Source organism: Camellia sinensis, chromosome 6 (genome assembly GCF_055761805.1).
Source record: "Camellia sinensis isolate YWXY chromosome 6, ASM5576180v1, whole genome shotgun sequence".
Classification (NCBI taxonomy): Eukaryota; Viridiplantae; Streptophyta; class Magnoliopsida; order Ericales; family Theaceae; genus Camellia; species Camellia sinensis.
The window spans coordinates 176,893,731-176,915,813 of NC_138966.1; positions in this window are offsets into that span (position 1 = coordinate 176,893,731).

A 22,083-nucleotide genomic window follows, 5' to 3' on the forward strand; every position below is an offset into this window, starting at 1 on the left:
TAAGGCGACTTTTTCTTGCCCCAAATCACATATTTGTGTTGTACACACCTGGGAGGCCACCAATATCACATGGTCGGCCAGTAATTCGGTGTGACCTTTTTGAACCCCTCCTAAAAGTGGCATTTTCTCTCTCCTGGTTCACTTTCTCCAGTTTTTGACTACATGGTTGTGTTGTGCACACATGGGAGGCCACCAATCTGAGGTGGCCAGCCACTAACCTTGATTGACCCTTTTGACCCTTGGCCGGCCGGCCACCTGCAACTTCAATAACCGGCCGGCCATGATCCCCTCTTCTGGTACATTACAGATATACATTCTGTTTCCCCCCAGATTTTGTATCCGGGGGGCTGCACTTTTGGGGGGAAACTTGAATTCTTTCCCCCCCTTTTCTTCCCCTCTTTTGCCTATATAACAGCAGCTCCAGCTCCCATCTGAGGGTTACAAAAAATTGTTTTAGGCTCTTGCATTACATCTCTCTCCCTCTCCACTCCAAGCACCAAAATCCTTCAAATCCTACACCATTTTACACTACACCTCATAGCACAAGGCCTCCATACTCCATACCAGAAACTTGAGGCTGTTTTTTAGAGCTAAGGAGCCACCAAACTCAAGCCAAGAGTTGTTGAAGACATAGGCTACAAGGGTAAGTCTCCTTCTCCCTCTTTCTTGCCTATTTTTGCTCAATATATTAGCCATACTTACTTGCATATTTGGGCTCCAACCCTAACTTAAAATAGCATTTTTTTGAGCTCCTTTTCATGTTTTTTAAGGGCCTCTCCCTGTTTGAGGCTTCCTTTTTGCACTTGCTTCTTTACCTCTCTTGTATGCCTCTTTCTTGCATAGTATTTTAGGCTCATTTGTAAACTGTTTTGAGGCATGTTGTAAACTGTAAAGTGGCTTATTTTGAGCCCTTATTCAACATTGTTGAAGGGCTCTTCACTGTTTGAGGCTTCCATCTGTCACTTGCCTCTTTATCCCTCTTTTGGCCATATTTTTGCATGTTTTGTTAGCCCCTTGTGCTTATATTTTTAGGCTCTGGTCCAAACTGTAAATAGCCTTATTTTGACCCCCTCTTTATGTTTGATCAAGGGTCTTTAGCTTTTTGGAGCTTCCTTTTTGCTCTTTGTGTTTAAACCTCTTTTTTAGGCCTTATTTTGCATAGTATTTTAAGCTTGCATGTGCACTGTTTTGGGTTCGGTCACTAACTGTAAAATACCATTTTTTGGGCCTCTCTTCAACTTTGTTGAAGGGCCCTCCTCTTTTTGAGGCCAGAAACCATCACTTGCTTCTTTGTCCCTCTTTTGACTCATTTCTTGCACCAGGTTTTAGGCCTGTTTGTGTTTAGATCCGTGGCTTGTTGTACACTGTAAAGTGCTTTATGTTGAGCCTCTCTTCAACTTTGCTAAAGTTCTCTTGGCCATTTAGGGCCAGAAGCTGCTACTTGCTTCATTATCTCTCTTTTGGGGCCATTTTTGCACGTTAACTTAGCCCTATTTGTGTTCACCTTTTGGCCTTGCTTAAAACTGTAAATATGATTTTTTCGGGGCTGCCTTGAATATTTATTCACACTTCATGTTCAAATAGTGCATGCTTTGTATAGCTATAGGCCATTGCGTGTGCCTAGTTTTGCATTTCGGGTCTCATTTCATGCATCGGGTACCATATTGCCATGTTTTGGGGCTGTTTTGCATCATGTTTTGCTACTGAAATTTGCATGTTTGCATATCATGTTTCATACCTTGCCATGCTTTGTTAGAGTGGCATTTGTGCCTTAGGATCGGTCCTCGGTTTGCGTGCATGCGTGCACGCATCTTGAGTGTCTCATTTTCATCTACTGGCCTCTTATGTGAGTGTGGCTAAGGTCCACTCATGTTGGTGTAAGTTCATTATGCATTGTGTATGCCATTTCATTTCATAGCATTGCGTATGCTAGGTTGTATGTTAGCGCATTGTGTATGCCATGTTATCTCGTGCATCGTGTATGCCATTTCATAGCATTGTGTATGTTAGGTTGTATCTTAGTTGCATTTCATGCATATCATGCATATTGCATTGTGCTTGGGATAGGAGTTAGCCCGAGCACGGGAAACGATGGACGTTTCGTACTTCGAGTGACGGAACGTGTCTCAATTCCCTGTCATCGACACTCTGGATTGCCCATGATGGAGTTAGGTCTTGTTGTGTTTTCATATGCATTCATTCTATATTGAGTTGCACAATTCGACTCCTCGGCCATCATGCATCGAGATGCGTGATTGGTGGCACGAGGATCGAAGCATGCATACATTTGTGAAAATACATTACCATGCCCTTTTCCTGCTCTCTGTTATAGCAAATCAAGAATCAGTAGTCTTTCAAAAGCCTTGCACAGCATTCCGGCATCAATCGCAAATAGAGGCTAATTAGGGCATCGCAGTGGATTTCCGTGCCAAGCAACCCGAGCATGCATCATTCATCATCCGGAGTGGATTCGAGGCAGTCCCTAGCTTGCATGCTAGTTTACAGTTTTCTTAGTTAAATTTGTAAATTTAATTAGGATTTTGTAATTATTTGGACTGTAATATTTATTCGGGACTGTATTATTCTTTTGGACCCTCCGCGCGAGGGCAATGTTGTAATAAGTGTGCGTGTGTGTGATGTATGTCTTCCAACCCCACATCTTTCTCCCTTTTATTTACCCGCTTATGATGGTTAGATTAGGGCATATTTCAATTAGCATACAGTATGATAGCATGTTGTATTCATTCATCTGTTTTGCATGCACCGGACTCGGCGCATCATACTAACTGCATTTGTATTTCAATTCCAAGATTGAATACTTGTTAGCTGTTGCACCTCATATGCCATGTTTAGAATAGCCGAGCCTGCTATAGTTGCATTCTTGCATGTGTTGCATTAGGCATTTCAGCATATTTAGGATCATGCATGGATTTCTAATTAGCTATAGTTGCATTCTTGCATGTGTTGCATTAGGCATTTCAGCATATTTAGGATCATGCATGGATTTCTAATTAGCTTCTGTTTTGGCTTGGAGTACTCGGTGAGTTTTATGCTTTAGCATCCTTGCATGTGTGTGAGTGACTGCCATGATAGCATGCTTACCATGAGGCTATTTGCTTATGTGATATGACTGCCTGAATGCCTGTGTGTGAAGGTTGGTTTATTTGGATTGGAACAATTCATCAAATGCGTGTTTTAAGCCCACTAGATAGTGGCAAAACCATGTTTTCTAAGCTCACCCGAGGGTGGCAAAGCTACGTCTTAGCCTACTTGCGAGTAGCACCATCAAACCATCTTTCAAAAACAAACATGAAATGTTTTGTTCCAATTCAGGCGATCCAGTCTATACTTGTATGCTGTGCGCATCACATAGTAAATCTAGGCTAATAACCGAAATAAGAACACACAATGTTTTTCAAAAATAGATATCATGGTTAGTAGAGGCCGATCTTTGATCGGGCGAGCGGGGGTGCTCACGAAGTGACCTTCCCTAATGGTACCCAAGTTCCCGAGCCGAGGCAACTTTGGTGATGACGGACACGTGGCCTTAGGCAACGAGTCAGGGTTTCCTAAATTTTCCAAAATAAAATATTTAGGTGGCAACTTTGTATCTGGCAAAGCAATCCATGTTTGGCACTTCTTTTCTAAAAATCTGTTTTCTCAAAACGATTTGTCGGATTTGGAATCTTTGGTTCAGATTAAGAACCGTGACATTTTAGAGTCCTGAACTGTAGTAAGCCCAATATCGAACGGAGCGGGGACTCGTTCCTCCCCGGGGCGTTCGGGGACGTCTACACATGGTCTACGCCCGGAAAGTAAGCTGAGACAATCACTTACCAAGCGCCTGGCCACAGCTTTGAAAGATTTACGTACCAGGATTGAGCAGTATGCACGCCTTGAAGACGATAGGATCCCCATCGAGGTAGCGTCAGCAGAACAAACAGCTCGGCACAAAAAGAGATCAGACCGAGGAGAACACCGAGGGATTGTAGTGAATGAAGTGGATAAGTCCAAATCCCACGAAGCCGTTGTAACTGTATTCAAAGAACCAATCTATCGAATCCTGGAAAAGATCAAGAGAGAGCCCTTCTTCGTTTGGCTGCCAAAAATGTTGGGAGATCCAGCTCGGTGCAATCAGAAGCTCAGATGCACCTACCACCAAGACAGGGGGCACATGACTCAGAACTATAGGGCACTGAAGCAACACTTGGAAGACCTGGTGGCAGCTGGACACCTAAGGGATTACATTGATCAGGATAAGGAAGTGACCGAATTGGGAAACCCACCTCTAGAACCAAACATTGAGCATCCACTTCGGCTGATAAAAAATGTGATCCACGGGACAGCGACTCAGGAGTCCGAGGAGGGACTGAAGGAAGAGATCGCTAAGGCTGCGCAAATTTAGCAGGTCATGTCAGTGGAGCCTGCATCGAAAAAGGTATGTACAGTACCTAAATCCCCCTTGTGCACTGTTTTATTTACTAGCAAAGATTTAGAAGGCATACAGCACCCACATACTGATGCATTAATTATAACTGTGGGAATTGGGAAACGGTTTGATGTAAAACGAGTCTTGGTAGATCAAGGTAGTGCAGCAAATATATTGTATTATGATTTGTTCAGAAAGCTTGGTCTCTCCGAGCAGCACCTCACCCCAGCGACAGCCCGTTGGTCGATTTCAATTCACAGCCAGAATGGCCGCTTGGCAGAATAGTGTTGCCAGTCGTAGCGGGAACAAAAACCCTCTAGATAGAGTTTTTAGTTATTAATACACCATCCCCTTACAACGCCATACGTGGTCGTCCGTGGATTCATCAAATGGAGGCAATCCCTTCAACCTACCACCAGCTCATCCGTTTCCCAACAAAACACGGAGTAGAGCAGATCTCAGGGGATCAAGTTACGTCCAAACATTGCTTTATGGCAGCATTAAAGGCAAAGCAGCTCTGCAATCGGGTACAGACGGTAGAAGTGGCTGAACAGCCAGTCTTGGAAGATGTAGGGGGAACCCAGAGGAAAAGATGGTAGAGGATTTGGAAAAAGTCTTGGTAAAAGGGGATGACCCAGAAAAGTACTTCCTTATCGGTACCTCGCTAGGCACTGATGAGAAACTTCAGCTGCTGGAACTTCTGAGGGAGAATATGGAGGTATTCGCATGGTCAGCATATGATACTCCAGGGTTGGACCCAGAATTTGTTTGCCACAAGCTCAACATCAACCCTTTAGCTCGGCCCATTGTGCAGAAAAGTCGGAGATTGTCAGTCGAGCACACCGAAGCAGTAATTGCCGAAGTCAAAAAATTCCTGGCTTCAGGAGCAATCAGGGAAGTTCAGTACCCGCAATGGCTGTTTAACACAATTGTAGTTAAGAAGAAGAACGGAAAATGGAGAGTTTGTGTTGACTTCACTTGCTTGAACAAAGCCTTCCCTAAAGATAGCTTTCCGTTGCCTTGCATTGATCAACTAGTAGACTCAACAGTAGGACATGAGCGCATGAGCTTTCTAGACGCTTATAGCGGCTATCATCAGATACCACTGTTTGGTCCGGATCAAGAAAAGACAGCGTTTATCACTCCAAGGGGAACTTACTGCTACAAAGTAATGCCATTCGGCCTTAAGAACGTCGGGGCAACCTACCAACGAATGATTACACGGATGTTCAAGGACCAACTGGGAAAAACCATGGAAGCATATATAGACGATATGGTAGTAAAAAGCAAGCTCGCTGCAAACCATCTCACGGACTTGAGAGAAGTTTTGGGCATCCTAAAAAACCACCAGCTTCGCCTCAATGCCTCGAAATGCGCTTTCGAGGTAGGAACAGGGAAATTCTTGGGTTACATGGTCACTCACAGAGGAATTGAAGCGAATCCGGATCAGATCAATGCGATACGAGATCTTGAAGTACCAATAAAGGCTAAAGAGCTACAGAAGCTGGCCAGAATGGCGGCCGTACTGAATCGTTTTATTAGCAAATCCTCAGATCGGATGAAACCCTTCTTCCAGCTTTTAAGGAAAAAGGCAGCATTCGAATGGAATAACGAATGTACCGAGGCACTGCAAAGCCTCAAAAGATACCTCAGTACACCTCCTCTGCTGTCCACTCCAGAACAAGGAGAGGAGCTGTACCTCTATCTAGCAGTCTCAGATCACGCCGTGAGCGCAGTATTAATTCGAGAAGTTGACAAGGAACAGAGGCCTGTTTATTATGTTAGTAAGACTTTACTAGACGCCGAGACACGGTATCTACCATTGGAAAAGTTAGCATGTGCGCTGCTTATCGCCTCAAGAAGGCTGCAGCATCACTTCCAGGGGCATACCATTAATGTCCTCACTGAATTCCCCCTCAGATCTGTGTTCAGCCGAGCCCATTTCTCAGGCCGAACAGCAAAATGGGTGGTAGAACTTGGTGAGTTTGACATTCAGTATCAACCCAAGACAGCGATCAAGGCCCAGGTCTTAGCGGATTTTGTAACAGAATTTGCTCCCACCCAGAGTACCGAACCGCAGGATCGGAGTTCGGCACAGGTGCCATGCACTACCGAACATGGGAAACCCTGCGCTTCGGAAGCTTGTAAACTCTTTATTGGAAACATCTGGCAGCTCTATGTTGATGGATCGTCCAATAACCGAGGCTCGGGGGCAGGAGTAGTACTTATTTCACCAGAAGGGTTCATCTGGGAATAGGCTCTCAGGCTCGGTTGGAAGGCTTCAAACAACGAGACTGAGTACGAGGCGTTATTGGCTGGATTGTGTAGCGCTGAACACTTCAGTGCAGAACAGCTTCTTGTTTTCAGCGATTCACAACTAGTGGTAAACCAGCTTTCTAGGGTCTATGAAACACAAGATGAAAGAATGGCTATGTACGCAGGCAAGGCCAAGGACATACTCAGAAAATTTTAATCCATACGGGTGGAACGAATCAGTCGGGATAAAAACAATCACGCTGATGCTCTGGCATGCCTTGGCTTATCAGTGGATATGAAGGATACCAGAAAAGTTTGGGTTGAGTTTGAACTAGAACCAAGTATTGCATCTCCAGTCCTCTGCAACAACTTAGAGCTGAGCTGGATGGACCCGATATTTGCTTTTCTAAAATCTGGTACACTCCCTGAAGACAAAAGGGAAGCCAACAAGGTCAGACACAAGTTAGCTCGGTTCTGGATCTCACCATCTGGGAAGCTTTACAGACGCTCCTATCTTGGCCCCTACCTCCTATGTGTATATCCAAATCTCGTCGAGAATGTTATCTACGAAATTCACGATGGGATTTGTGGATGCCGCGTTGACGGAAGGTCACTGGCACACCGAGCCCTCACTCATGGGTACTGGTGGCCATAGAAGCAACAAGATGCGCAGCGGTACGTACAGAAGTGCGACAAATGTCAGAGGTTTGCTCCACTCATTCATCAACTGGCCAAAACTCTCACTCCACTCACCAGCCCATGGCCCTTTGCGCAATGGGGATTGGATATTGTCAGACCATTGGTGCGAGGCACTGGGAACAGGCGATTCTTCATTGCTACAACCGACTATTTCACTAAGTGGGTTGAAGTTGAGGCGCTGGCAAGTATCAAAGAGGCAGACACGAAGCGGTTTGTTTTGAAGAATGTGGTGGTGCATTTCGGCATTCCACGGGTACTGATTGCGGACAATGGAACGCAGTTCGATGGTAAGGTCTTCAGAAAGTTTTCTGTCGACCTCAGAATCGAGTATAGGAACTCTTCTCCAGCTTTTCTCCAGGGTACCCGCAGAGTAATGGACAGGCAGAAGCGTCAAATAAAACCATCATCAACGAAATAAAGAAGCGGCTTGAACATGCAAAAGGCAAATGTGTTGAAGAGTTACCTCACGTATTATGGGCGTACCGAACCACAGCACGGCGTTCAACGGAGGAAAAACCTTACTCCCTAACTTATGGAATGGAGGCCATCATCCCACTTGAAGTAGGTCTCCCAACCCTTTGGTCTGAATTATTTGAAAGCTCCAGTAACGAGGAAGCTATTGCACAAGCACTGGATATGGCAGAGGGCCGAATAGAAGCAGCGCTGATCAGACTTAAAGCGTATCAGCAGCAGCTCATCAGAAGTTTCAATCAAAAAGTTTTCCCAAGGCAATTTATACCTGGAGAACTGGTTTTGAGGAAAGTTATGGATCACAAACGGGTGCTTGGCAAGGGCAAACTTGGGCCTAACTGGGAAGGTCCCTACAAAGTCACAGTCGTTGTTGGAAACCAAGCATACTACCTAGAGGATCTGAATGGCAGAGCTATACCTTGGCCCTGGAACATAGCAAATCTCAAGAAATATTACCAGTAGAATTATCCCCCAACTTCTCTATTCAAATGTGAAGGCATTTATCTGTTGACCACTGCAAATACTTCCCCACTTTTCTCAAATTTATCATATTCTTGTAATTAGCTTTGGTTCTTACCAAACGGAATTAGCTTTGGTTCTTACCAAACTGAATTAGCATTGGTCCTTACCAAACGGAATTAGCTTTGATGTTTATCAAACGGAATTAGCTTTGGTTCTTACCAAATGGAATTAGCTTTGACGTTCATCAAACGGAATTAGCTTTGATGTTTATCAAACAGAATTAACTTTGGTCTTTGCCCAAATGGACTTAGTTTCAGAACGACTGGACGGAATATAAATTTGGTTAGCACTCAAACATGCTAAGTGGTATTGCTTGGTGGAATAATGTTTGGCAACTGAATTGGACTTTAGCCAAGTGGAATTGCTTGGTGGAAACCACACTAACATATCTTAAGTAACATCTTTGCATCTATAGAACCTCTTAAGTACCAACACATCGACACTTCAGTACTGACTCAAACAAGCAGCATTGGAACAAGCATGACCAGGTTCTATCAGGAGTAAACTTCCAGCATTAGTCTTACTCAACTCCAGGTGGGGGCAAACAATTGTTTCTCAAAACCAACCTGGACCTGAGTAAGACACCTCTTCATGCCTTTATCGCATTCAAATGCCCTTATGCTATCAAAGTTGCAACAGACTTAAGCAGCTCTACCTAAAGAGCACAGTCTTCAGTGTCGATCTTACTTAGCTCCAGGTGGGGGCAAACAATTGTTTTTCAAAACCAACCTGGACCTAAGTAAGACCCACTTACGAACTCAAGCATAGCCATATCACATATCTGTTAGCCACACCGAGCATCAGTTCCGCCCCGAGGTCCCAACAGTGTTCGGTCGGGGGCAAACGGTACAACGCCGCACCGAGCATCAGTTTGGCCCCGAGGCCCCAACAATGCTCAGTCGGAGGCAAGCAGTACAAAATCAGACAAAGCATCTATTTAAAAGCAGTACAAAGCCAGACCGAGCTCTATAGCTCTATTCGGCCTCGAGGTCCCAATAGTACTCGGCCGGGGGCAGGCAGTATAGAAAACATTCAGACATAAAAGCCAAACAGCATCAGATTGCAAGTTCAAAGAGAAAATTCTATCATCCAAAGGCACAGATGGCCTCATAACCAGCAGCAAAGAAAAGAAAAGAGAAAAGAAAAATTGTCTTGGCAAGTGTAGAAAGACAGCTCGTCATGGGGACCGAGCCACAATACATCAAAACAGAAAAGCAAAAAAGTTCCAACCCTTTCAACATCAATTTTCATCAACAGTAGGCAACTCAGGAGTAGAATCATCAATTTTGTCAGGGCCGTCTGTGGGAGGAAAAGTAGAGGAAGCTCCAACTTCCTGAGCAGTAGAAGCCTTCCTAACCACATCTCCCGTGGCTTCAGTCTCTGGGGTTTCAATCCCTTCAACATCCACCGTTTCAGCGGCAACATTCCTGTCCTGGGTCTTGCTTGCAGAATCATCTTCTGGAGAAACTTCGGTTGGAAGAACAGCAGGGGTGGAAACAGTCTTCGAACCCAAGGATCTCAAAGGAACGAGGATATCCTGAAACAGGGAAGAGCCTTCAGGAACCAGCGCAGCAGTCAAGGCACTCGTCCAACCTTTCACGAAGAGCTTATCTTGCAGCACTAGCACCTCTTCCTTATAGGCAGCCCCAGCTTCATCCCAGCCCTGCTGCCAGTGTTTGGCTTCCAACGTAGAATGCTCGACAGCTAGTACGGCAATAACGGCCTCCAGTTCGGCCACTTTCCCCTCGAGTTGAGCCTGTGTCCCAATAGCAGCCTCCTTCGATTTTTCAACCGAAACAACGCGAGCGACGCTTGGGAAGCAGAACAATAGCTCCCCCCGAGGGGAACCTTAGTGTGAGCTAGGGGGCAAATGAAGGGGCTAAATGTGAAATGGATCGGGTCCAAGCCTTGGGCCGGCCCAATCCGCTGAAGTCCATATCCAAGTGGGCTGGATGAGCATATAGGCAGACCAATTAAGCCCAACTTCATGATCAACAGTCCACCCAAGTCCTCAAGCACTTGGGCCCGACCCGCAGTGGAAAGGCTAGTCCAGCCGTGGTGCTGGGCTGGGCCGAGCTGCGAGACCGAATCTATGGGCCGAACAGATGATAGGTCGAGCCCATACAAAGATACCCGAATGGACCACTCTATCTCCATGAGTGATCCTGTAAAAGGCCGAGACAAGGCATAAGGATGCCAAGCTGAGGAACATCGGTACCAAGCTAAGGAAACCTCGCAAGGAAACGTGAAAATTGTGAACGTGTGCACGTGCAAGTTGCCACCTCAGCTGGTCCCCTACACCTAGAATCACAGAAGTTGTTGAACCAAAGGAATGTGGTTTGTTATCAGCATGACTACAATGAGTATATGCATTCAATGACAACTACCAAGTGGTTCCCCACCATGAGCAATGCTAAAAGGACACCTGGCAGCATCCAAGCTCCATGAACTCACCTTGAGAAGCAAGCAAGGAACACTATATGTACAACATGAACTTCACATTGAAGGTAATTGAACAATTCCAAGTACAACTATAAGCTCAACTCGATATACATTCTCTCTCCGATCACTAATTCCCACACCGGAGGGGTTATCCGGCCAACCCCAGTCGGGCAGCTCTAACGGTGCTTCTTATGGCAAAAATCTCAGTCCCTGGATAGTCCAATCGAATGCGGAGCCCCGATCCACTTTCATCTAGTGCGGAATCCGGTACGCACGAAGAACAATAAAAAATATTTCTTTTACAAACGGTCTATTTCAAGAACAAAATTGTCATATAACTTATTTTATGTTGATTAATTTGTATGTTGTTTGAAATGTAATGACCTTTTTTTAATGAATAATGTTGAAACTTTCTCGGTTATAAAGTTCTGTTTGGTTCAGTTTTCAGAAACTATTTTCAGAATTTTTTTCCTAAGAAACTAAAAATTAAATTGGTGAAAAAAAAGTTAAAAACACATTATTTTTATATAATTTTATCTTTTGGGAGGGGGTGGAAATAATTTTTTTAAATAATTTTTTTTTATATTTATTTTGTTAAATTAGCTTCTTTTTTTTCAAAAGTCAAACATGTCAACAATTTTGATGTCATTATTAAACCATTCCATTAAATAAAAAAAAATCCAAAACTAAAAACATTTCATATATAAAACATATCGATTACAATCTAATAGCTATTCATTACATGATAACCATCTTAAAATATTTGTTAATAACAAATACAACCATCTATTACATGATAACCATCCAAAAAATAACAAAAACAACTACTAATTACATGATCATCATCCAAATACATACTAAAAATTAATTAGGTAAAAAAAAAATTGTAAAAGATTTATCATTTTTATATACTTTTATCTTTGGTGGGCAGAAATAATTTTTCAAAATTCAAAAATAATTTTTTGATATTTATTTTTGACAAATTAATTTATATTTTATCAAATTGATGATTTTATCCTTAATATGGAGTAATAGTGTTTTTAATTATTCTTATTTAGAACGAGATTCAAAATTTAAGATCAAATGTCTCACAGTTAAAAAATCAAATACTAAAATGACACAAACTCTAAACTATATTGATCGTTAGTTTAATTTGCCTAATCTTTTAAGTTACAAATGTGGGGGCATATTTTTGGGAATGACAACACGTGGCCAAGGTGGCACCGAAGTGCCAGCCGAGGTGCCACGTGTCTTGATCATGATGCCGGGGTGATCTCGGCTAGGCTGAGATTATCTGCGAAGATACTGGAATCCGAGATGAACGGATTAGGGATAGGAGTCCTAGAATGGGGGAGGACTTCAGTTTGGATAAAGATAAAACTCTCAGGGAGTTTATCCCAATCTAACTGGAAGTCCAAGATTAGCATTGAACCAGAGTACGTTGAAGCTAGGCTTCTACAGGGATTAGGTCAATGCTGGCTAGTGAGTTAGGCACTAATTGCTATATGTAAGAGATAATTGAGTACTGACTTCATCGTCGAAGTGCCTCAGGGTGGACGAACCACATGCCGAGATTTTAGATATACGACGGTAAGTCAGACCCTAACTTTCACGTCAGCCTGTACCTGAACTCAATGGCACTATACACCAGGAATGAGCCGTTGCTCTGCAAGGTGTTCCCCTCGTTCTTTGGGGAAATCGCATTGGACTGGTTTTTACAAGTTGCCGAAAGAAATTGTGAAAAGCTGGGAAAGCCTGACCGAGATGTTCGTGGCCAGGTTTGTGACAAACAAACTACAGCCATTGAGGGTGGATTCCCTGATGGCCCTAAGAATTGGCGAGGATGAAGGCCTCAGGGCTTATGCCAACAGGTATTATGAGGTGTTCAACCGAATACCAGGATGCAACCAAGACGTGGCGGTCGTGTCTTTTAAGAACGGCCTGAATGATGACTGTCTACTTCGAAAATCATTAGCAAAGACATTGCCAAAAACTATGGAGGAACTCATGGCCAGGATAGAGAAGTATGCGAGAGCTGAGGAAGACATGTTGGGGACAAAGACGTCAAAACAAGATAAGAGAAATGGCTCACCGAAGTGAGGCCGAGTTAACACTGGATACAGCAAGGAAGAGACAAGATTGAGGGCTACATAGGCAATCACAACCATATTCCGAATTCTGGTTTACAAAGTCTTGGAAAAAATTTAGAATCAGCCCTATTACAGAGCACCAGCAAAGGTTCCAGGAGAATTTATGGGAAGAGCCTTAATGGACGAGGGAAGAGCAAGTAAGACTACCTTAAACACCGGTAGCACCACCTCCTCCAGCACCACAACCGCAAGTAGGTGCACCTCGAGTGATTGACGTGATTCACTCGAAGGTCAATGAGAATGAGATACGTGGGGAAACTCAGAAGGTAAAACACTTACAGCATGTGTATCAGGTCTGACAGAAAAGACCTAGGGCAAACGAGCACCAGGGATCAGTGGTGTCCTTTACTGAAGACGATCTAGACATGGTGCAGCATCCACACAACGATGCCTTGGTAATATCCCTCAAGATTGGAGAGTGACAGGTAAAGTGCATCTTAATTGACTAAGGCAGCTCTTGTGACATCATGTATGTCAGGTGTTATAAGGAGCTTGGCCATCACCAAGATGATCTGGAGTAGTCCAATGGTCCAATGGTTGGGTTCAACGGAACGCCAACGTGGCCCCCGGGAGCAATAAGTTTAGAGGTGCAGGCTGTCACCAAGAAGGTAAAAACGGAGTTCACAGTAATTGACACCCCCTCCCTTTACAATGCTATCTTTGAAAGGCCATGGCTGCATGCAATGGGGGCTATTCCCTCAACATTGCACCAACTGTTGCGGTTCCCAACAGAACACCGAATTGAGGAAGTCCGAAGGGATCAGGTTCTGGCAAAGAATTGCTCTATGGAAGCAATGAAATCTACCTGCAACATATGAGAAGCAGAAACAACAGAGATTGAGGATGAGGACATAGAAGTCCTAGAGGACGTCGGCAAAGAGCCAGCCGAGAAGAGTGAGGAAGCCCTAAAGAAAATCCTTGTCCAGTAAGGGGATGAAGAGCGCTTCTTCCTTCTCGACTTGGGCTTGGCTGAGGAAGAGGAAAAACAGCTAGAGGCGTTCTTGAGAGCAAACATTGAGGTGTTTGCTTGGACGCCATACGGGATGCCTGGCATTGACCCCGAGGTCACTTGCCATAGACTGAATGCGGACAGGTCAGCCAAACCTATCATCCAGCGAGCAAGGAGGCCTACGTTGATGCATGTTGAGGCAGTAGAAGAGGAAGTGGATAAACTTCTGGAAGCCAGAGCCATTCGAGAGGTAAACTACCCAACATGGCTATCAAACATGATTGTTGTGAAGAAAAAGAATGGAAAGTGGAGGGTCTGTGTGGACTTCACTAGCCTGAACAAAGCTTGTCCCAAAGACAGTTTCCCACTCCCAAAAATTGACCAATTGGTGGATGCCACCTCAGGACATGGAAGGATGAGCTTCCTAGACGCTTACAGGGGCTACCATCAGATAGCCATGTACCCTCCAGATGAGGAGAAGACTGCATTTATCGCCCCAAAAGGGCTGTATTGCTACAGAGTGATGCCTTTCGGGTTGAAAAATGCAGGAGCAACTTACCAGAGATTGATGACCAAGATGTTCAGACATCTAATGGGTAGAACAATGGAGGTATACATAGATGACATGGTCGTGAAGACCAAGGAACCTGAGGATCATCTGGCCGACTTAAAGGCAGTTTTTGACATCCTTAGAACACATCGGCTCCGACTCAATGTTTCGAAATGCGCATTTAGAGTTGGGTTTGGTAAGTTCTTAGGATACTTGGTTACCAGAAGGGGCATAAAGGTAAGCCCAGATCAAATCAAGGCCGTCCTGGACTTGAAGAGCCCAATATCGGCCAAACAAATGCAGATGTTGACTGCAAAGGCTGCAGCCCTGAATAGGTTCATAAGTAGAAGTTCTGACAAATGCAAACCTTTCTTCAGTTTAGTAAAGAAAGCCAGAAACTTCTTATGGACAGAAGAGTACGAAGTCGCCTTGGCCGACTTGAAGAAATACTTGACCACCTCTCTAGTTCTCTCCAATCCAGTGCTTGGAGAGGAGCTATTCTTATACTTGGCGGTTTCAGAGCATGCAGTGAGTGCAGTGGTGATCAGAGAAGAAAAGGGAGAACAAAGGGCAGTTTACTACGTGAGTAAAACCCTAGCAGATGTAGAGAACATATACTTACCCTTGGAAAAATTGACACTAGCCATAGTAATAGCTTCTAAGAAACTGAATCATTACTTTTAAGCCCACAAGATCGTGGTATTAACTGAGCACCCTTTAAAGTCCCTGTTGCAGTAAGGAGATCTGACAGGCAGGATAGCCAGATGGGCAGTGGTATTGGGCCAGTATGACCTGGAATTCAGACCGAGAACAGCAATCAAAGGCCAAGTCTTGGCCGACTTCATGGCCGAGTTCACACCAGGCGCCATTACACATCGGGCTCTGTTGAGTCGGGGTATATGATGTGTAGGTGAACAAGGAGAAACCCAGCCGGGGATATCAGAGCAGAGGAAAGAAGAGAAACTCAGGCCCTGCAGTATTTACATCGGTGATTCATTCTACCTGTTTGTTGATGGGAGTTCAAATCGAGAAGGAGCAGGGGCAGGAGTAGTGCTAGTATCGCCAGATGGGCGGACGCTGGAACAATCCATTCGTTTGGGGTTTAAGGCCTCAAACAATGCGGCAGAGTATGAAGCACTGATCGCAGGATTAAAGTTGGCAGTAGCAATGGAAGCCAACGAGGTAATAGTCTTCTGTGACTCCCAGCTTATCGCCAACCAAGTAATAGGTGAATACTCAGCCCGAGATGAAAGGATGATGGCCTATGTAAAAGAGGTAGGCAGACTGATAGCCTTATTCCAGAATTGCCGACTACAGCAAGTTAGCCGAGATGACAACAGCTATGTTGATGCTTTGGCCAACCTGGCTAGTGCAATGAAACCTGGAGAGGCAAGGACAATAATGGTTGACTATTTGTCAGGTCCAAGTATAGAATCACTGAACACAGAGCATAAAGCAATGTGTGTGGAGATGGGACCAAGTTGGATGGATGCGATAATAGTATTCCTCAGATATGGGAAACTGCCAGATGAGCACAAAGAGGCACACAAGATCAGACTGAAGTTGGCAAGGTTCAGTCTAATAGCAGAGGGACATCTCTACAGAAGATCTTTTACTGGACCCCTTTTGAGGTGTGTACATCCTTCACAAGTTCAAAACTTCTTGTATGAAATACACAAAGGAGTTTGTGGAAGCCACACTGGGGGAAGGTCATGTGACAACCCTCACTTCTGATTAGCGTTAAATTGTGTTTAAGCATGATAAGTAATTAATTAAGATGAAATCCTAAATTGTTGTGTGAGTGTGTTGTTTTAAATGCATTTCTATCTGTTTGTCATTGAATGATCGATTCATGTTTTAATTTCGAATTGCGAATTGAAAACCTTATCGGCGACTGATTCAGAAATTGGTTAGTGCTATATGCTAATGAGGATTTATAGAATTTTGTGATACGTTTAATTAAAATTTGATTTGAAATGATTAAATTAGAATAAATAAAGTTAAATTATATTAGTTTGAATTTATTACACAATTGCCATTGAGTGGATTAATTATAGACCATTTATTTAGTCTTGATTCATATTTGTTTGGCACTATCATTTCACCATCTCCTCAAGACCAAACCGTGAGAGAGAGGGAGAACAGCGGAGAATTGATTAATCTAGAGATTGGCTTGGAAAATTAGAGGAATTGAAGGAAAATTTCATATTTGAGCTACCACATTTGGAATTCAAGACTTAAGGTACAAATTCATTCTTTCAATTGTGAATTTAAGTTGTTACATGCTTGGTTTATGGAAAAGTTGGTGATTTGAGTCAAGAATTAGCTTAAAGTGTTGATTTGAGAGTGAATTCATGCATGCATGTCCATATCATAGAGTTCGAAGCTATTTTTCATGAAATTCTTACGTGCATGTTCATATTTTAGTTGTGGTCTAAGAATTCACCGTGTTTTAGAGTTCAATCTTGCATTTGATCATATTTTGGAGCATTAGAGTTCATGAGAACTCATGCATGTTATGTTCTTACATTGTGCATGAAAGTTTCATTGGAATTGTGTTCAATTGACATACTTTTGGGCTTTGATTTTATAAAATGATCTTCAAAACATATTGTATTATGAGTTTCTTAGTGTTTTCCAGAAAATTGGCCCAAAAGGATGAGTTTTGGCATGTTGGGTTCTTGGTTTGAGCTTTGGAAGCAAATCTGGAAAACCCAGATTTTGGCTTCCACGCTCGAGCGAAGGATTCCACGCTCGAGCGACCACCTTTGTGTTCAAAGCTCCACTCGAGCGATGGAATGCTGGCTCGAGCGTAGATTGCAAGCTCTTAGGTTTTTGCGTGTGCAGACACACACTCGAGCGACGGAACCTACGCTCGAGCGAGGAATTGTGTCTCACGCTCGAGCGAGCATCGAGGGAAAAATTTCAGTAACTAGTACTTTTTGCATTTTTACAGACCGCTCGAGCGAGGGAGTCTATGGTCGAGCAACCCCTCTGTATTGGTAAGCTCGCTCGAGTAGGGAAAGCCACGCTCGAGCGAGACCCCTGTTTTCAGCAAATTTTGAAAAGTGTTTTAAAGTACATTCCTGCATCCTCATTCCATCCTAGGCATTCCTAAGCCATGTTTAAGGCATCTTAATGAGGATAATGTTATAGAACCACACTAAGTCAAGTTAAGGGGCTAAGTTATTAATCCCAAGTGTGTAACTTAGGGTGTGTTCGTTCTGCAATTGTGTAGGGTTGGCACTCGAGGACGCTGGTTAGCCTGCCTATAGCCCAGTAATCTATGAGTAACAATGTTGTAAAGATATGTTCAATTGTAATTATTTTCTAAATGATCGACTGTACTGCTTTCTGAAGTGACATTGTCTACCAAATGAATGTTTGTCCTGTTTTATGAACTATACTCGTGGCATCCATAGCAACTTACTGTTACTGTTACTGTTACTGTTACTGCTACTGCTACTGTTACTGCTACTGTACTGTTACTGCTACTGTTACAGAGATCTCTGTCAGTTCCAATGTTCGGAACTACTACTGTTTACTGCTTTGATGGCCATCAACTGACTGTTCGGTCTATTAAGACCTACTGTATTGTTCTGCTATTGGATGTACCACGTATGATCGCTATGATTTCTGAATGACTGATATGACATGAAATATGAGCCACTGATTGAATAACGGATCTACTGATGCAAATGACTGTTTTAATTTCTGAAAGGACATCCATTCTTAACCCCTTTACATAGTTGTTATTCACTGTGCTTTAGCTCACTATTTATATATATGTATGTAGGTGGCCAGGCACCGGACCGAAGCTAGGAGCGTCAAGTTAAGCTCATGTTTTGTCAAGCCAACTATTGTGCCTCACTTCGAGGTTCCGAGTCCGTTCAAGCCAAGGCTGTTTTGGGGTGTCACAGATTCACTCTTTTGTCCCTGTTTTGTAATAAATGTTTAAGACATTTGATTGTACAGCTATGGTAAAAGGATTGGATCCCTAACCTGTATGTTATGTGTATCCGATATGTATACATGTTTATGGTTATGAATGTGGACTGGTCCATAAAAGTCTTCTTCCACTCAGATTGTCACAGCTCATTGGACATCTTTTGTTTACTGATTGGCTTCCGCCAGCCCCTTACTCTGTACTATTGTTATTACTATTAAGCAGGCCTTTGGTAATCATGGATTACTGGCCGGTTACGATGCTAAACCCTTAGGGGCGGGTTTGGGTTGTGACATAGTGGTATCAGAGCACGAGTTATACCTCACACGTGTCCAAATGAGCTATAGGTTGTCCTAGAAAGTATTTAGGGCATTGCATGAGCATGAGAAAGTGTGTGTGGCCACAATATGAATACATGTGCTAATGTGCATGAGTAAGCAGTTGTTCCTATGTTTATTATTATTGTATTGTGTTGTGTATAGTGCAATGGAGAATGCAAGAAATGCTGATGAATCTGAATCATCTGAAGCAAGAATGGCGAGGTTTGAAAGAATGGTTGAACTGTTGGCCGAGGCCCTAAGGCAACAATAGAACCAATAGCCCCCACCTCCTCCAGTACAACCAGAACCGAATGTTCATGATGATGTAATTGCTTTGACACAGAAGTTTAACAAAATAAAGCCACAAACATTCCAAGGAGGCCTTGAGCCATTAAAGGCCGAAGCATGGGTTTTAGAAATCGAAAAGTTGTTTGAAGTGTTTCCGTGTTCCGAAGCACACAAAGTATTACTGGCTATGTTTACTTTACAAGAAGAAGCTAGACGGTGGTGGATGCTTATACGTGATACTAACAATGCCATGACTTGGGCTCAGTTTAAGGAGGCCTTTTATGAAAAATACTTTCCCCAGTGTGTCCGAGACCGCAAGGTGACTGAGTTTAAACAATTGAAGCAGGGTACCATGTCAGTAGCAGAATACGAATCTAAGTTCACTGAACTCGCCCGATATGCACCACACATGGTTGATACTGATTATAAAAAGGCCAAAAAGTTTGAAGGCGGGCTTAATGTAGAGATACTTGATCGAATCAATGTTTTGAAGCTGCTCAAATATGTGGATGTCCTTGACCGAGCAATTATGGCCGAGGCAAATGTCACTGCATTGCAACAGACTAAGACACCGGTGACCGAATGGTGGGGCAAGAGGCAAGGCTTCAATTTCAAAAAGGGCCGGAATAATTCATTGAATAAAAAGCAAAACAGCTCTAGTCAGGGAAACAGTTCTATACCATCCTGCTCCGAATACGGCAAAAGACATAAGGGGGTTTGCTACAAAATTTCTGGGGCATGTTACAGGTGTAGCAAGGTGGGTCACATGGTCAAAGATTACCCTTCCACGTCTCAAGGCAATAGTAAGGCTACAGCTAGTGCCGCAGCATCAACCGTTACATTGAAACCCAATCCTAAAGCTACTGGAAAGGAGCCTTTAAGGCAGGGCTGGGTGTTTGCACTCGTACCGGGAGACGTGCAAAACACCGAGACAGTTGTGTCAGGTATACTCTCAATTTGTGCTCAAAATGCTTATGTTCTGATTGATTCGGGGTCTACACATTCGTTTGTCTCATATGTTTTTTCACGAAAATTAAATAGACCATTGGAACCCATGAACTATTTGTTAGCTGTATCTTCACCTGTTGGGGGATCCATGACTTATGCTTATGTGTATCCTGCATGTGAGATTGTTATTGGGGATGTGCTTTTGTATGTTGATTTACTGCCTTTGAATATTGATCATTTCGATGTAATTTTGAGAATGGACTGGTTAACAAAATATCATGCTTCCATAGACTGTGTAACGAAACAAGTTGTTTTTCGTCCACTTGGATTGCCTGAATTTGTGTTTAACAGAGTTGGTGTAGTACCTCCCCCATATCTGATTTCGTCCATGAAAGCATTCAAATTAATTAAAAAGGGGTGTAAAGGGTATTTATGTTGCATATTGACTGTACCTGCTGATACTAAAGCTAATGTGGACAGTATGCCTATAGTTAGAGAATTCGCAGATATTTTTCCAGATGACTTGCCAGGGGATTTGATTGATAGGGAGATCGAGTTCACTATTGAAGTGTCACCGAGTACACAGCCAATTTCCAAAACTTTGTACAGAATGGCACCTACTGAATTGAAAGAATTGAAAATTCACCTGCAAGAATTGTTGGATAAGAAGTTCATCAGGCCCAGTATTTCACCGTGGGGCGCACCAATTTTATTTGTGAAAAAGAAAGACGGCTCACTAAGACTCTACATTGACTACCGTGAATTGAAAAGGTGACAGTGAAAAACAAGTACCCATTGCCTCGTATTGATGATTTATTTGACCAATTGCAAGGTGCTCAGGTTTTCTCCAAAATTGGCCTTAGATCCGAATATCATCAGTTGAAAGTCAAAACAGAGGACATTGAAAAGACTGCCTTCCGAACGGTACAGACATTATGAATTTCTTGTTATGCCTTTTGGAGTTACTAATGCGCCTGCTGCATTTATGGATCTTATGAACAGAATTTTCAAACCATTCCCCGATGAATTTGTGGTTGTTTTTATAGATGACATTTTGATTTATTCCAAGAGTAAGGAAGAACACGAACGTCATTTGAGTATTGCTTTACAGACCTTGAGAGAACAGAAACTGTATGCAAAACTAACGAAGTGTGAATTTTGGCTTGATAATGTTATGTTTTTGGGGCATGTGATTAGTAAGGATGGCATTTCAGTTGACCCACAGAAGATTGAAACAGTGATGAATTGGCCTAGACTGACTAATGTTACCGAAGTTCGGAGTTTCTTGGGTTTAGCCGGATACTACAGGAGGTTTGTGAACGATTTTTCCAAAATTGTTCTACCATTGACTCAATTGACTCAAAAGGGAATATCATTTGACTGGACCGATCAGAGAGAATCAGCTTTCCAAGAATTAAAGACTCGACTTGTGACTGCACTGATTCTCACCCTACCCTCAGGTACGGATGGATTTACTATTTTTAGTGATGCTTCTTATAAGGGTTTGGGATGTGTGTTAATGCAAAATGGTAAAGTTATTGCGTATGTGTAGACGCGCCCGTGGGCCTCGCTACAGTTCGGACTCAATTTGTGTCACGGTCCTTAATCTGAACCAAAGAGTCCAAATCCAGCAAATCGTTTTGAGAAACAGATTTTTTAAAAGAAGTGCCAAACATGGACTGCTTTTCCAAATACAGAGTCGCCACCTAAATATTTTTCATGGGGGAATTTAGGAAACCCTGACTCGGTGCCAAAGGCCACGTGTCTGTCATCACCAAAGTTGCCTCGGCTCGAGAGCTTGGGTACGATTGGGGAAGGTCAGCTATGAGCACCCCCCCTCGCCCGATCCGAAGATCGGCCTCTACTAACCATGATATCTAGTTTTAAAAACGTTGTGTGTTCTTATCCCATTTATTAGCCTAGAATTACTATGTTATGCGCGCAGCAAACAAGTATAGACCAAATCGCCTGAATTGGAACAAAACATTGCATGTTCGTTTTTGAAGATGGTTTGTTACTTGCAAGTAAGCTAAAACGCAGGTTTTACCACCTTCGAGTGGGCTTTTAGAAAAGATGGTTGTGCCACTATCTAGTGGGCTCAAAACTCACCGTT